The sequence below is a fragment of the Sapajus apella genome, unplaced genomic scaffold (assembly GCF_009761245.1).
Source record: "Sapajus apella isolate SASKATOON/1434 unplaced genomic scaffold, GSC_monkey_1.0 scaffold29, whole genome shotgun sequence".
In the NCBI taxonomy this organism is placed as follows: domain Eukaryota; kingdom Metazoa; phylum Chordata; class Mammalia; order Primates; family Cebidae; genus Sapajus; species Sapajus apella.
This window is the reverse complement of record NW_022436969.1, coordinates 1,588,654-1,605,434: the sequence shown is the minus strand read 5'-3', so window position 1 is coordinate 1,605,434 and position 16,781 is coordinate 1,588,654.

The window sequence follows — 16,781 nt, the reverse complement described above, 5'->3', positions numbered from 1 at the left end:
GGAATTACCTACTTTTCTTGGTTGCCCTATAAAACTACATTTTCCTTTTCTTGAAAATGAATAATTATTAATTTTAAACTTGTCATATTTAAAAAGGGAAAGTAAGACTTTCTCTATGATAATAAAACAATAATTTAAATATCAGCCCCTAATCTGTTCTGCTTACACAATATTAAATAATCAGAGTTTATCGGACCACACAATTTAAGCTATATACATGTAGCTTAAATGCCTCCACTAGTGTATCTTTATATAATCTTTGAGGAAAATATAAATGTTAAATATTTAAAGGATTCAGAATCAGGCTATTGAGAATAGTGTTAGGGCTTCTGTAGGATTTCAGACATAAAGAAATACAGCCTTTGTGTCACTTTATCCCTCTGATTATTCAGAATCTTTCACATGAAAGCTAAGATGCCAACTATACCATCTCTCCCTACGCTATTGTTACTATAAATAGGTAAATGATGTCTCACAAATGAGCATTGGCTGTTGCTATTCTTTTGTTTAGTTTGCAAGGACTCCTTTTCACGTAATCTCTTACTTCTCAGTGCATGGGCAGGTTCAACCACAGGAGTTAATACAACGTTGCCATCTTGATTTAATATCAAATTACTTTTGTGCCATTTCTTTTTTTAAACAACAATGACAAAGAAATGCAGTGCTGCCTTTTCTATATGCATTATTTCTAGTGTACCAGCAACTCATATAAAAAAACAGCCCTAGGGGGTTGACTTCAGAGATGATTGTTTCCTCCTTGTGATGGTTTGGGTGACAGAATGTGTCAATCTTAGCACCAAGTGAGTTTTTGCTACTGTAGACATTTTAAAGGGTGCCCTTGAAGGAAGGCTTGTGACACATGTTTAAAGAAGAGACAGTTTTAGAAGGTTTTATTTTATTTTGTTTTTGTTTGTCTTTTGATCTCACCATGATTGCTGGCTGGGGATTGGAACAAAAAAATTACTAGAATAAATTTTTGTACATAATTCTTACTCATTTGAAAACATTAGTCACTTAGACACAGAGTTACTATATAATAATTTCAGTGGATTCAGTCTTATTACTGTTAACTCAGAATTAACTCCCTGCTTACATTTTTATTGAGAATGGTATTATTGGAATCAAGGCTTACCAGTAATTTTCTTTGGCATTACGAGCATTGAGGTATAATGGTAGCTCTTCATTATCCTGAAGAATATGGTTAATAAAGCAAAAAATAGAGAGACACAAGGGAAATCAGAGACCTCCCAGATACAAAACAACAGCTTTGTATGTTCTTATTTACTTAGGGTTTTCTTTTTAAATGACTATTGGATTTATGTGATGAATATTCAAAACTTCTACTCAATTATCAATTTGATTATAAAAAATATTTAATCATACACCTAAGCTAATAATTTTAGAAAATTTCTACCCTTATATAATAATTCGTCTTGGAGTTTATACTTTAAGTTTACAAGAGACTGTTGGATTCATTTTTATTAATTTGACTGGTCATATACAGATGATCTCATGCTCTATTAGAAATTCACATAGCTTATTTAATTCAATTAGTCATATATTGTGAAATGCTGACTATGCCCAAGACTTCTTTATTTACATCTTCTTAATTTGTGTGGTAGTTTTAAAATTTGTGTAAAAATTCTTTGACATTTCTCACAGTGAATACTGAGGTGGCCTTTGTCACCTCCCCTTCAAAGGATTGGATTTTGTAACTTTTTCTACAAATGAAACTTTTTTGTTTATGATGTGACTAAAATTATATGACTTCTGAGAGTTGGTCATAAAAGGTAATCTTCACACTAATTTTCCTTCTTGAAGTCTTCAGCCAGCACATACACACCCCACTGACCTAAGGCCACCATGCTGTGAAGTTGCCCAAAATAGTCCACTAGAAAAGACTAGACTGGAATCACAAAGACTAAGAGAGAGAGTGAGAGAGATGTTTCCAAGCTTGCAGCCGCTCTGGCCACTTTCGGTCCAGATACAGTCACTGTGTTATTACAGAGGGCATAAAATCCTAGTAAGGCTCTTTCTAAATTCCTGACTCACAAAAGTTGTAAGAAATATAAAGTGATTATTTTTATTTTATGGTATTAAGTTTTGGAGTGATTTTCTATTCAGATTTAGAAAATCAGTTTTTCCCAGCATACTTATGAGGGAGACATTAGCTATCTGAAAAAGCTAGGATAAAATAGGTTTGTTTTGTGTAACAGCTACACATTGAATCTATTAAATGAGTCATTATTAAGTACCTACAATGTGCCAAACACAATTAATATTTGAGAATAGAGCAGTAAGTAGAGACACATTTTCTGCATCATGAAACCTACCCATCTATTAGACATATAATCTCTTACTTCTTAGAGCATGTGCAGAAAAGCAACATGGAGATCAGGTGAAAGGAGAGGATCTACCATTTTCTTTAAGGCACCAATTATAGCACACCACAAGATAAGATACTGATTTAATAGTGACTTCAAAAACACTTTAAATACAAAAATAATTACAAATAATTTGAAAATACTAAAATTATAGTTTAAGTTTAAATTCTCTAACTCCTATAACTGTGCTACTTAGACTTCTCCACGGGGCTGATTTTCTTTATTGCACATGTTCTTATATTTACAAAGAAATGTATTTTGGACAATGCATTGTTTTGCTTTGTTTTGTTTGAGACAGAGTCTTGCTCTGTCATCCAGGCTGGAGTACATTGGCATGATCTCAGCTGACTGCAACCTCTGCCTCCTGGGTTCAGGCGATTCTCCTGCCTCAGCCTCTTGAGCAGATGGGATTACACGCCCACGCCACCACACCTGGCTAATTTTTGTATTTTTAGTAGAGACGAGGTTTTGTCATGTTGGCCAGGCTGGTCTCAAACTCCTGACTTCAAGTGATCCGCCTGCCTCAGTCTCCCAAAGCTCTGGGATTACAGGCATCAGCCATCATGCCGGGTCAACAATGAATTTTTTAAATCATATTTTTTCCCTGAAGGCCAGGTGCTGTTGATCTTATATTGCCCAATGTTCTTTCAAAGATATAAGTACAGTAAATTCTTTATATATTCTTTAGTCTTGAATAGGAAACAAAATTATCCATGGTACCACATGTGCTGCATTTTTCTGCTCAGGTAGCAAATCAAGAGTCAGTGATTATAAATTAAGTACAAAAGAGATGACAATAGTTCAAATGGAACACTGACAATCTTCTTAATATATCTGCCAACCTACTTGCATTAATGTAGAGTAAAATTGTGTACTTATCTTGAACTTAAATCACAAAACGCACATTCAAATCATTCTAAAGACAATAATTGCCTGCACAACACTTGAGTTACACACGAACTTTCCTCCTCTCATTCAGAAAATTGTTACCAATTGCCACTTTTGCTTTTCCATCTTTCCCACTCATTATGCTTTGAGAAGCTGCAATTGATGGTTAAAATGATTTCACTGTATTAGCTCCAATTTCAATAGATTAAATGCTGAGGATAAGAGAGTGGAATATTCTGATTAGGTGTACTTAGAAGACTGTTTTAGGAACTTAAAAACTAGAGGCTGAAATATGTGTTTACTTTTATACCTTTAATATCAAATGGTAGATCATGATTCTAAAAGGAAATGGTTTATATTGCTGCCTAACAAACAAACTAAAAACTTTCTTCGTTATTTTTGTTTTCAAAATCAGCTCCATTAATTGAAGACAATCTATGAAATGAGTTAGATTGTATTTTGTCTTGAAAGTCATGGCCCAGTGGAGAATATAGATGCACTTACAAAAATCTATAACTGAAGGACTCCAGCAACCAGAAATGACTAGAGAAGTGGCAAGGAAACGTCTCCTAAGACAAAGCAGGTATATATCCACAGAATATCAAGTACTCTGTTGAATATGGTGTTGGGCAGAGAATGATTCCCATGGCACATGGGGTTAGAAAAGTATAAATAGCATTGTTTTGCAGTTGATTTAATGGTGAAGCTCTTTCTTCATCTCTGAGGACTGGGTATCTGACTTTAGCCATGGCTAAATAAAGGGCCACGGGCATTATAAGGTCCTGATTATAGTCTAAAATTCTCTTGGTGATCCAAGGTTCAGTTTCCAAGCTGATGGGTTTACACCTGGAATAATTAGTCAGCCCGCCTGGCATGGCTAAAGGCCAGAGGGGCATACAACCTCCAGATCTCTGTGGCAGTCATGGGAATGTGCCACTGAGACTGCACTTAAAGGGAGAAACTGCTAGAAGAGTGATGACCCGGAATACTCCAGCGGCTGCACCTTCAAGGTGTGCTGCAGAGTTTACACTGTCCTCACATATATGCTGGGCTGCTCCCAGCCAATGGCTAAGCAAGCAGGGAAGCTGGAGCTGGGCGATTCCTGACAAAGGAAGGGCTTAGTCAATGGGCAGTGTTTTCTTTGTAGTTCCTCATTAGCCTGGCTGAAATTCTCTGAGAACTGCAGTCTAATACTATGCAGCCCTCATTCCTCCCCTGTCTACTTTCAAAGGGGTCAATCTTGCATTGTGGTCTGAAGTCTCCACATCTACCTCTACTTTCTACCCTTTGTTCAGGCATTTCCTCCAACAACTGTCCTGTGTGTCTTGTTCCTTCTTGATATCCACTTTTTGGGAGACTGGAAGGTCCCGCCCCCACAACACACATACATTCTAAATATAATTACAGGCATATCTCAGATATATTACAAGTTCGTTTCCATGCCACCACAATAAAACAACTATCACATTAAAGTGAGTCACACACAGTTTATGGTTTCCCAATACATATAAAAGTTATGTTCACAATATGCAGTAGTCTGTTAAGTGCGTGATACTATTATGTTTACAAAACAATGTGTAATCTTAATTTAAAAATGCTTTAATGCATACAAAATGCTGACAATCACCAGAGCCTTCAGTGATTTATAGTACTTTTGCTGGTAGAGGGTCTTGCCTCAGTGTTGATGGCTGGTGACTTATTTGGGTGGTGGTTGCTGAAGCTTGGATGGCATAAATTTATGCCAATTTATTTACATAAAACAACAATAAAGTTTGCTGTGTCAATTTACTCTTCCTTTTGTGTACACTTCTCTGTAGCATGTGATGCTATTTGTTAGCATTTTAACCACAGTAGAATTTATTTCAAAATTGGATTCGAACATTTCAAACACTCCTGCTGCTTTATCAACTATTATGTAACATTCTAAATCTTTTGTTGTCAGTTCAACAGTGTTTACATGATGTTTACAAGAAATAGTTTTCATATCAAGAAATCACTTTCTTGGCTCATCTGTAAGAAGCAACTTCTCATCCCTTCAAATCTGATCCATGAGATTGCAGCAGTTCAATCACATCTTCAGGCTTCACTTGTATTTCTCTTGCTACTTTCTGTATATCTGCAATTACTTCCTCCACTGAAGTCTTAAATCTCTCAGAGTTATAAGTTATCCATAAAAGTTGGAATAAAGGTTTTCCTAGCTCTCATTAACATTAATATTTTGACCTCCTTCCTGAATTACAAATGTTTTTAATAGCATCCACAATGTTGAAGCCTTCACAGAAAATTTTCAATTTACGTTTGCCTACATCTATCAGATGAATCACTATTCATGGAAACTATACTCTTACAAAATATATTTCTTAAATAATAAGACTTGAAAGTCAAAAATACTCTTTGACTCATGGGCAGCAGAAGGAATGTGTTAGCAGGCATGGAAACAATATTAATCTCTTTGTGCATCTCCATCAGAGCTCTTACTTGACTAGGTGTGTTTTCAATGAGCAGGAACATTTTGGAAAGAACCTCTCTCTCTCTCTCTCTCTCTCTCTCTCTTTAATGCAATAGGTCTCAACAGGGGATTTAAAGTATTTAGTAATACATGTTGTAAACAGATGTGCTGACATCCAAGTTTAGTTTTCTATTTATAGAATGCAGAGTAGATTGAGCATCATCCAAATTGTACTAGGATTTTTGAAATGGTGAATGAGCATTGTCTTCAACTTAATATAACCAGCTACTTTAACCTCTAACATGAGAGTTAGCCTGTTCTTGGACCTTTGAAGTTAGGCACTGACTTCTCTCTACCTATGAACATCGCAGTTGGCATCTTTCAATGAAGAAGTTTTCTTTAAATTTACTTTGAACATCTGTTGTTTAAAGGAGCCACCTTCATCAATGATCTTAGCTAGATCCTCTGGATGACTTGGTACATCTTCTACGTTAGCACTTGATGCTTCGACTTGCCCTTTTATGTCATGGAGATGGATTCTTGAACCAACTTCTGGTAGCTTCAAACATTTTTTTCTGAAATTTCCTTACTTCTCTCAGCCTTCACAGAATCGAAGAAAATTGGGGCCTTGCTCTGGATCAAGCTCTGGCTTAAGGGACTGTGGTATCTATTTTCATCTTCTATCCAGACCACTAAAGCATTCATATCAGCCATATCAGCAATAAGACAGTTTCACTTGCTTAACACTAGAGTAGCACTTTCAATTTTCTTCAAGAACTTTTTCTTTGCTCTTTCACAAGGTGGTTCACTGTTTGGCACTAGAGGCCTATGTGTTGGCCTATCTTGGCTTTTGACATGCCTTCCTCGTTATACTTATTTCCACTTCTTTCTTTAAAGTGATACATGTGCAACTCTTCCTTTCACTTGAACACAAAGCAGCCAATTTAGGGCTATTAATTGACCTAATCTCAATGTTGTTGTGTTCCAGGGAACACGGAAGCCAAAGCAGAAGGATAAAGATGAAGAAAGAGCTGGCTGGTGAAGAAGTCAGAACATGGAACACAGAAGCTGATTAAGGTTGCCTTCTTATATGGGCACAGTTTGTGATACCCAAAACAATTGCAATAGTAACATCAAATATTACTGATTACATATCACCGTAACCGACACTATAATAACTTCAAAATTTTAAATATTGAGAGAATTAAACCAAAATGTGACACAGTAACATGAAATGAGCACATGCTGTTGGAAAACAATGTTGCTGATAGATTTGCTCAACACAGGGATGGCAGAAACCTTCACTTTTTAGGAAATGCAATATCTGTAAAGCTCAGTAAAGCTAAGCACAATAAAACAAGGCGTGCCTGCATATCATTGATTAAATAGAGACATTTATAGTTGGCACCTTCATTAAAAAAATTCTGAAATAATTTAAAATATGTTTAAGTAAAATATTTTTTTACTTTAAAGCAGCTTTATATATTCCTGGTAGTCTTTTATTTATTTTTTTTCTTTTGACAGAATTCATTCTTGTCGCCCAGGCTGGAGTGCAGTGGTGCGATCTCGGCTCACTGCAACCTCCGTCTCTCCCAGTAGACTTTTTGTAATACAGAGAAAAACTAAATTTCCATATAGATCTGAGCAAATGTCAACTAATTTTGAAAAAATGTCATACCCGTTTTTTCATCAGTATGTAGTGAATCCTGGGATCAAGCTCTAGAAATGTAAGACGAGGATGATCAAAATTTGTTCTCAAATTACATAGTCTTTTGGAAGATGTAAATAAATGTTACACATCTAGAAATATGTACTAAATTAGGAGAAGTATGAAGTTTTATAAGCTAAATTGCGTTTTCCCAAAAATTCATATGTTGAAGTCCTAAGCGTGCCTCAGAATGTAACTATATGTGAAAATAGGGTCTTTAAAGAGGTAAATAAGTTAAAATAAGGTCATTAAAATGAGACATAATCCAATATGACCAGGGGATTTGAAAATAAATTTGAACACAAATGAGTACAAAGAGAAGAACATGTAAAGGCCTAAGCAGAAGCCAAAAAGAGCAGCCTTGGGAAAAAACAACACTTTCAACAGCTTATGTCAGAGTTCTAGCATCCAGGCTGTGATAAAATAAATTTTTTTTAAGCCACCTAGTCTGTGGTACATTTTTTATGGCAACCCTGAGAAAAACTAGAAAAGGCATTTAACACACATATGGATGAACTGTGATGATCTTTCTGGCATAGGTGAAAAATTCTGTATAGAGAAAAAAGAAATGCATGAAAGACCAGAGTCCAAAGAGGAAATAATGATGTTGAGGGGATAAAACAAGTAACGTGCTTGAAATGACAAGTATAATTTGTTATTGACAAAAGTTGAAGCTGGAATAAAAAGCAGCCCCATATTCCAGAGCCTTGTATAGTGTGGTAAGGACCAACAAAGTGAAGAAGCCATTAAGGGATATCAAGAAGTTGATATATTTAGATTTATTTTTAATTTTAACATATTGTTGCTGCAGTGTGAAAATGGATTGAGAGCCCCATATTGGGAAATACCAATAATAAATATTCTGAAAAGGATTTTCTTTTAGAAAATCAATAATTACCCTGAACAATATGTAATAAACATATTTTAAATCCAGAGCTTTGCAGGAACCAGGAATGAATGTGCAAAATTTTAAATACCAAAAATAACAAAAGCAAGCTTTAAAAAATCCAGGTATCTGATGTTTACAAAAGATACATAAATAATAAATGTAAACAAAATAAATTAGAGGCTTATTAAAGAGAATACAAAGAAATTTGGGGTACTTATGAACTAGGTACCTACAAATAACCAAAAAAATGCATAACAAATTGTACAGTATTCTGGGCAGATAAAATTGGGTTTGTACAAAATCAATTAAAATAGTCTTGATGTATGTAAAGCAAAACTGAACTGCACTACAAGGAAAAATGGAAAAATCCATAAAAATTGCAGAATAACTTAGTATTTCTAGTCCAATAATTAATAGATCAATGAAACAAAAATGCTAAGTGTTCAAAAATTTATTGGCATAATTAACTCACTAAAGCAATGAAAAACTCATTTGTGTATAAAAGTTTGTATCCAATATTAACAAGTCACATTATTTTATAACCCACAGATTGGGCAGGAACAATGGCTCACACCTATTATCCCAGCACTTTCAGAGGCCAAGACAGGTGGATCACTTGAGGTTAAAAGTTCGAGACCAGGCTGGCCAACAGGAAAAACCCTGTCTCTACCAAAAATACAAAAATTAGTCATCCGTGGTGTGGGTGCCTGTAGTCTCAGCTACACAAGAGGGCAAGGCAGGAGAATTGGTTGATTCCAGAAGTGGAGGTTGCAGTGAACCAAGAACATACCACTGAACTTCAGCCTAGGTGACAGAGTGACTCTTAGTCTCAAAAATAAATGAATGAACGAATAATTACATAAATAAATATAAAATGAAGCTGACAGGCAACATGAATAATTTGATAATATATTGGATTGCAAATAAATTTCATCCAACTTCAAAAAATACAACATAATACTGTCTTCATTTTCAATGCAATTTAGAATCAATCAAAATATTAGTTTAAAAATCGAGTTAAAATTAGAAAATGCACATGTAAATAATTCAAAGGTCAAAGAAAAAATAATAAATACACACAAATTAACAACACTGAAAATACTGCTAATATAAGAAATGACATAAAGCTTAAGCAATGCTTAGAGGATAATAACTTAAATGTCCTTGCTTTTATAAGAATTAGTAAATATTGAGCGAATCATCTAATATAAGAAATTAGAAAACAAATACAACCAAATAAAGTTGAAAATAATTGAATTGTAGATATAGTGTCTCTAGCTATAGATGTTAAAAGACAAAGAAAAAAGAAACAGAACAAGTTGACTCTTTGAAAAAAATACACACACATTTTGTGTAAGATTCATTTAGAGAAAAAATGAAAATGATTTGAAGATAGATATTGGTCTAGATACAACAGATATTAAAACTACTAAAAATACTATGAAAAGCTTTATGCTAAAATATTGTAAATTTTTAAAAAATAACAATTATTTGGAAGCATATTGTACACAAGCTACCTTTAAAAAGAACAGCATTTCTCAATTATCATTAAGAAATTAATTTAGCTGTTAAAAATCCTGCCATTTGCTGCGAGTGGTTGCTCATGCCTATAATTCCAGCACTTTGGAAAGCAAAGGCTAGAAGATCACTTGAGACCAGGAGATTGAGACCAGCATATGCAACATAGTGAGACACTTGTCTCTGCAAAAAATTAAAAAATTAGCCAGGCATGGTACTACACATGTGTAGTCCCAGAAGGACGTCCTAAGCCCAGGAATGTGAGGCTGCAATGGCCTGGGATCACATCAGTACACTCCAGCCTGGGTAACAAATTGAGATCCTGTGTCAAAAAAAAAAAAATTATTTTAAAAAGCCACAATGAAACCACTAGTCTGTGAGTTTTATGATTTAGATCTACCAAATACTTAATGTACGTATATATCTAATTTTCTATAAATAGAAAGTTTCTGGTAAAGTTAGTTATATACTTGCCGTACTGTCAGGCATATGTACTCATAGGTATTTTCACAAGAAATATGAAAACACATGATCATATAAAATATTTTACTCAGATCTTCAAAGCACCTTTATAATAGTTGAAAACTGGAAACAACCCAAACTTTCATCAATTGCTAAATGGACAAAGAGACTGTAGAATAATCATGCAATGACATACTACTCAACAATATAGCATAACTGCTGATATATTCAACAACACAGATGTTTGTCAAAACCATTTTGTGAATTAAAAAAGTAGAAACAAGGCTACATCCTGTATGATACTCTCTGTGTAACATTTTAGAATATACAAAACAAATTATGCCACAGACAAATTAGTAATTGAAAGGGGCCGAGTACTGAGAGAGGAACTAAGCAACAAGGAACATGAAGGAATTTTTGATTGATGGCTTTTTTTAACATATAATTGTGGTGGACATTATATTTGGTATACATTTGTCATAATTCCTCTAATTGTACATGTAAAATTACTGAAATTTTTGTAGGTAAATCACTCCTTAAAAGGCTGAATTTTTAAAAAATCTCTATTTTAGGCATAAAATTCTTCTCTCTCCCATTACTTTATGTTTAAACTGAATAAAATTTTACTACTTTATTTCATTATTAAGCTTATTGAGACTTTAATAAACATCAAGATTTTTAACAAGAGTCCTATAAACTTGAGAACCAAACTTGGATATTAAAGTATATATAATTATTTTTATGTATAATGGAGATAATATGTAACAGTATTGAAGATTCCAACGAAATATTGAAGATTCCAACTAAAAATATATAGCTATTTCTCAGCCATCTACACTAGTGGAGAGGAGTTTGCATTCATTCAATAATTTATTATTAAATTCATGTGTAAGTGACTCTTAACATTCATAAATATCTTTTATATAAACATTGCTCAGATATAAATGTTATCAGCTCTATGGTTAACACCAACCGCTTCTACATGGCCAGTTATATTTGAATGCTATAAATCCAAGTTAAATTAAAAGTAAAAGTAGGTATATATTTTAGCAAATAATCCTTAGATATAAAAATGAATTTCTAGTATATTTAAATATAGCTTTATGACACACTAGCCAATTATGATTTATTGAAAATTCACCTAATTTCTTTATAATTGTTTAAACTCACCTATTGTAGAAATTTCTCCAAGAAATAATTCTACAATTTTTATATGGCTTATTATAGTGATTTCTACCTGATACAATTAGGTTGAAAATCAACAACATAATAATTACATGACCCTTTCTTATATTTGTATTGAGCACTTTTGAACAGTTAGACAATAGTCTAGGTTGTTAGGATATTTATGTGAAGTAGCTCTCTCCCAAATTTATGGCTTCATGGAGTTTAAATTCTAGTTAGAAAAATAAAATTATAATAAACAAATTTAGATATTGGCAATGGCTCTAAAGAACAAAAAGTAGGTAATGTTGTACATTAACACTTTTCAAACTCTCTGTGAATTTAAGGTTTCTCCCAATTTATTGCAGACCAATATTCTTATATAACACAATAAAAATGTTAAAGCAATATCATCTTATGAAATGTATCAAATACATATTCACTATCCATACTTATCTTGCTTTTCTCGGGCTGGCACCAGATGAGGAACTTCTTTGTATTTTCTTGTTATCCAGGCTGGAGTGCAGTGGTGCAATCTCAGCTCACTGCAACCAACACCTCCTAAGTTCAAGCAATTCTCCTGCCTCAGCCTACCTAGTATGGGACTACAGGTGAGTGCAAGGATGGTGTGGATGTCCTGATCTTGTGATCCACCTACCTCGGCCAGGAACTTATTTTTGAATACCATCTGGAAGATAACTGGAGAGGAATTTCATTTTGTTTGAGTAGTCCAGGAAAGTCTCTCTAAAGAGATGACATTAAAGTAGGGTCTTGAATGATGAGAGGGGACAATTGTGCAATATTTATAGACAAACATTGGAAATTTCATGTGAAAACAATGGCTTGTGGGCATGTTTAGAGTATTTGTGAAAGTGGAGGCCATTAGGACCAGAGTGCAGAGAACAAGGTTTAGAGAAGGCTAGAAGCTTACGAGTTAGACAAAAGCCAGGTCTTGGAAATCCTTAAGAACCAAATTTGATGGTTTTTTAAATTTTAAACTGGGATTTATTGTCTCCAGAATTTATATTAATATACAAGGAAATGAGTAAAGTTTTCAGATAGTCTTTGTTTTTTAAAAAAGAGTTTAGAACCTTATAATATTCTTGAACAAGCTTGTCATTGGAATAAAATAAATGAGCTAAAATCTAACTCTACTGTTTACTTTTGATTTGAAAATAAGCAAGTTATTTCATTTATATGACTCTCACTTTCCAAATCTGTAGAAGAGAAATAATCATTGTTATTTCTTCATGGGATGGAAGATGTTAAAATATATTATCAAGATGTCTGGCATATAAAATAATCTCAATTTTAAGAATTACTCTTCCTATTCTTTTAACATATATTCCATCCTTAAATAAAGTTTAATCATGTAATACATAATTTAGATTATAAAATGCTAAACATTAAAGAATGAATTATTGGTTTAGAAGATCAATTTATGAAATTTTACCATTGTTAAAACTCCTCTATCATAGAAATTTCTCCATCAAATAATTCTGCAAGTTTTATGTGGCTTACTATAATAGTTTATACCTGACAAAATTAAGTTGAAAATCAACAATATCGTAATTACATGACCCTTTTTCATGTTTGTATTGGGCACTTTTGAACACTTAAATGACAATCTACAGCACATATTCATTCAGCGAGTACTTATTATTAAGGGTGTTATGATTCTCTGAGCACTGAATATAAATAAAATTTCAAAGGATAAATTTAAATACAGTAAGATAAAGCATAAAACAGCTTCAGATAATAAGTAGTAATAAGAAAATAAAACTCAATGATGTAACAGGTCATGATGTGAATATGATAGTGGAGATCTACTTCAATTTGGCTTACTTCGAGGAGGTGACAATAGAGTTTAGGAACTATATTATGATTAAAAGCTTAGTAGACCAAGCATTGAAGCATTTGGAAAAATATTCAAGACAGGGATGTAAACTTTGCTGTAAGACAACATGTCTGGAAGGGAACATGTGCAGCAGAGATTAAAAAAGGAAAAAATGAATAAAGTTAAGAGAGGTAACAACAAGAAAGAAACCACTATTGAGGAATGACTGAATTTTGAACAAGAAGAGTTATAGGGAGGGGAACATCCCACACTGGGGCCTGTTAGGGAATGGGAGGCTAGGGGAGGGATGGCAGGGGCATGGGGGGCTAGGGAAGGGATAACATTAGGAGAAATATCTAATGTAAATGATGGTGTGATGGATGCAGCCAACACCATGCCACATGTATACCTATGTAACAAACTTGCATGTTCTGCACATGTACCACAGAACTTAAAGTACAATAAAAAAGGAATATTACTAAATATATATATATATATATGCATGTGTGTGTATATATACATACATATATATACACAGTGTGTGTGTGTGTGTGTGTGTGTGTGTGTGTGTGTTTACATATCAGGTCTTATATTTTTCCAAATGCTTGGTCTACTAGGCTTTTAATCATAATATAGTTCCTGAACTCTACTGTCACCTCCTTGAAGTATGTGCACACACACACATACACACACACACACACACACACACACATACACACACTGTGCATATATGTGTATGCATATATATACATATATATATTTACATATACACACACATATGCTTTAGCCCCTCAAAAACTTTTTAAAAGATAAAGTTTTCAGAGTAGAGGCTAGGGATCAAGTTTTAAATAACAGGAAGTCTGTATATATATATTAATTTATATGTATTATACAAATCTATTCACATACATATTTATAGATCATGTCTATATATATAGATAAATAACAATAATGTAACCTGTATGTTTATAGATATAGATAATGAAATAACATGTATAATAATCATATATGTATAATTAATGCTATTAAAGGGAAACTACTGAATATAGACTTTGTAAATTTACATATACCTATTTTTTATTATTTTTTTTTATTTGTTGACAAATTTTTCTATACTCTTATGAAATGATGCCCAGAATTGTACTGTGTCATGAGTTAGTCTTTCATTTTCAAAAGTAAATGACCATATTTCAAATTGTGAAGATTATATAACTCATAATTTATTTAATTTGTAATATATCACATGCCATGATATTGCATATTCAGAAACTATCAGAATACTTTGGTTCAATACTGAATAAATAGTATAAAATTATCCATTTATTTGGTAAGGCAAATATTAGAACATCAATTTGATTTAGCTCAAAACATAAAAGTACTGAGGGTTTTTTTTTTTTTTTCTTTGAGACAGAGTTTTGCTCTTTTTCCCCAGGCTGAAGTGAAATAGCATGATCTTGGTTCACTGCAACCTCTGCCCCTCAGGTTCAAGCGATTCTCCCGCCTCTGCCTCCCAAGTAACAGTGATTACAGGCACCCACCACCACACCCAGCTAATTTTTTGTGTTTTTAGTAGAGATGGGGTTTCACTGTGTTGGCCAGGCTGGTCTCAAACTCCAGACCTCAGGTGATTCACCTGTCTTAGCCTCCCAAAGTGCTGGGATTACAAGCATGAGCCACCATTCCCAACTGGGTTTTGAAGCAAGTTATAAACAGAATCAAATAGTCACTGGAGATTAATGTCATTGTAGACAAGAATTTTGAGTCAATATTGAAATTGATAAATATAAATTATTTGAAAAAAACGGTGGGAGAAATTCTGTGTACAGCTGAAAAGTCTCATTTTGACAAATTAAAATATATTAATGTTTCTGTAAAAAAAAATTAGACATTTTCAATAATTAGTGCTACATTTAGACAACATTTCAAAATAGCCTAAGCTGAATGGTATTTAAGAAATAGCTGTAAGTGATGTAAACTATGCTTACTCTAAACCCTTGTCTACTTTGCATGCCTATTTTTAATTTCTATATGACTGGGTCACATAGTTTATAAAAATATAAACATTATAGATGAGTAATTACTTTAATAAAAATTTACTTTAATATTTTTATAAATGAAAAATTTAAGCAATGCTCTCTGAAGAAAATGCACTCCATGTAGATATATAGCATATTATGTTTAAGTTATTTTATGTAAGCAAGCATTTTTCTATTTTCATATTGTTTCTGTGCTTCTTGTTTTGTAACTTAAGCCGAAATTTTCAAAAAATATATGTATGCAAGATAAAAATAGTTGCAATTTATTGCGTGCTTGTGTAAGGAGCCAGGGACTGAGCTTCTTATGTGTTAAATGAATAGCCTCAGTTACTTTTTACCACAATTATGTGAAGTGGGTTCTAATAACCCTGATTTTCAATGGAAAAACAGAAGCTCAGAGCTGGGAAGTTACACAACTAGCCACAATTCTGGATTCTGGCTCTCTGATTTGGGAATTACCACATACATATTTCATTAGATTTTACTGCATATATATACCAAGAGGTATATATATTATACCTCTTTAATTTTTTAATTCTTTAATTTTATATTTTCTGTTTGTTTGTTTACTTAATTTATTATCCTGTGACTTGTGAAAAATAAAGTCAAAATCAATGGATCTCATCTCCTATATATTTTTTTTGCCTTTTCTTTAGAGGTTTTCTTTTACTGGTATATATTGCTAATCAGCTAAAATCTTATGATTTTGGTAAATTCAGCAGAGAAAAATGCCAACTTGGATTTTAAATGAGATTAATCATCAAATTCAGTGTCCATGCATTGAACACGCTTTCTTAGAAATGGTTAATGTATATGAAAAAGACTTGTATCATGTCAAAATTCCTTATGTATTTGTTGGTTGCTATTATACAGTGTTTCAAATATAACCAAATACAACCAATGTTTTTTTTTTAAAAAAAATTAACTCCTATCAGAGACCTTATCATATAGAGACATAAACACATGAAAATATTAAAAACAATGCAGGAAATCAACCAAAAAAAGGATAGTATTATTTTATAAGATTATTCTTGAATAGATGTTGATTTTATCATGTAAAATCAAAAGGTTTATTCAAAGAGTGAGTGTGTAATCACTAGAAATTAAAGAGCTATATTTAGTTCTTATAAAGCAGGGACAAATCTAAGCTTGACTTTGAAAATTGCATATTATTTCTGTATCAATCAGGGTTACAGTAAGAAGCAAAAGGTTTAATTGGGTTTAAAGAGACTCCATTGAAGGTGAGATTTTCAGTGCCATGGGAAGTGTTAGGAGATCCTACAAACAATGGTGAAGTGCCCTGGATTCACAGCAGTGGAGGGTTATTATCATTTTTAGGCTTCAAGAGGCAAGGGAAGGGAATGCTTACTGGATTCCAGGGAGAGCTGTAGCTGTGGGAGAGGGTTTCTCCTACAGAAGCTGTGCCTAAGATGAAGAAAGGAAACA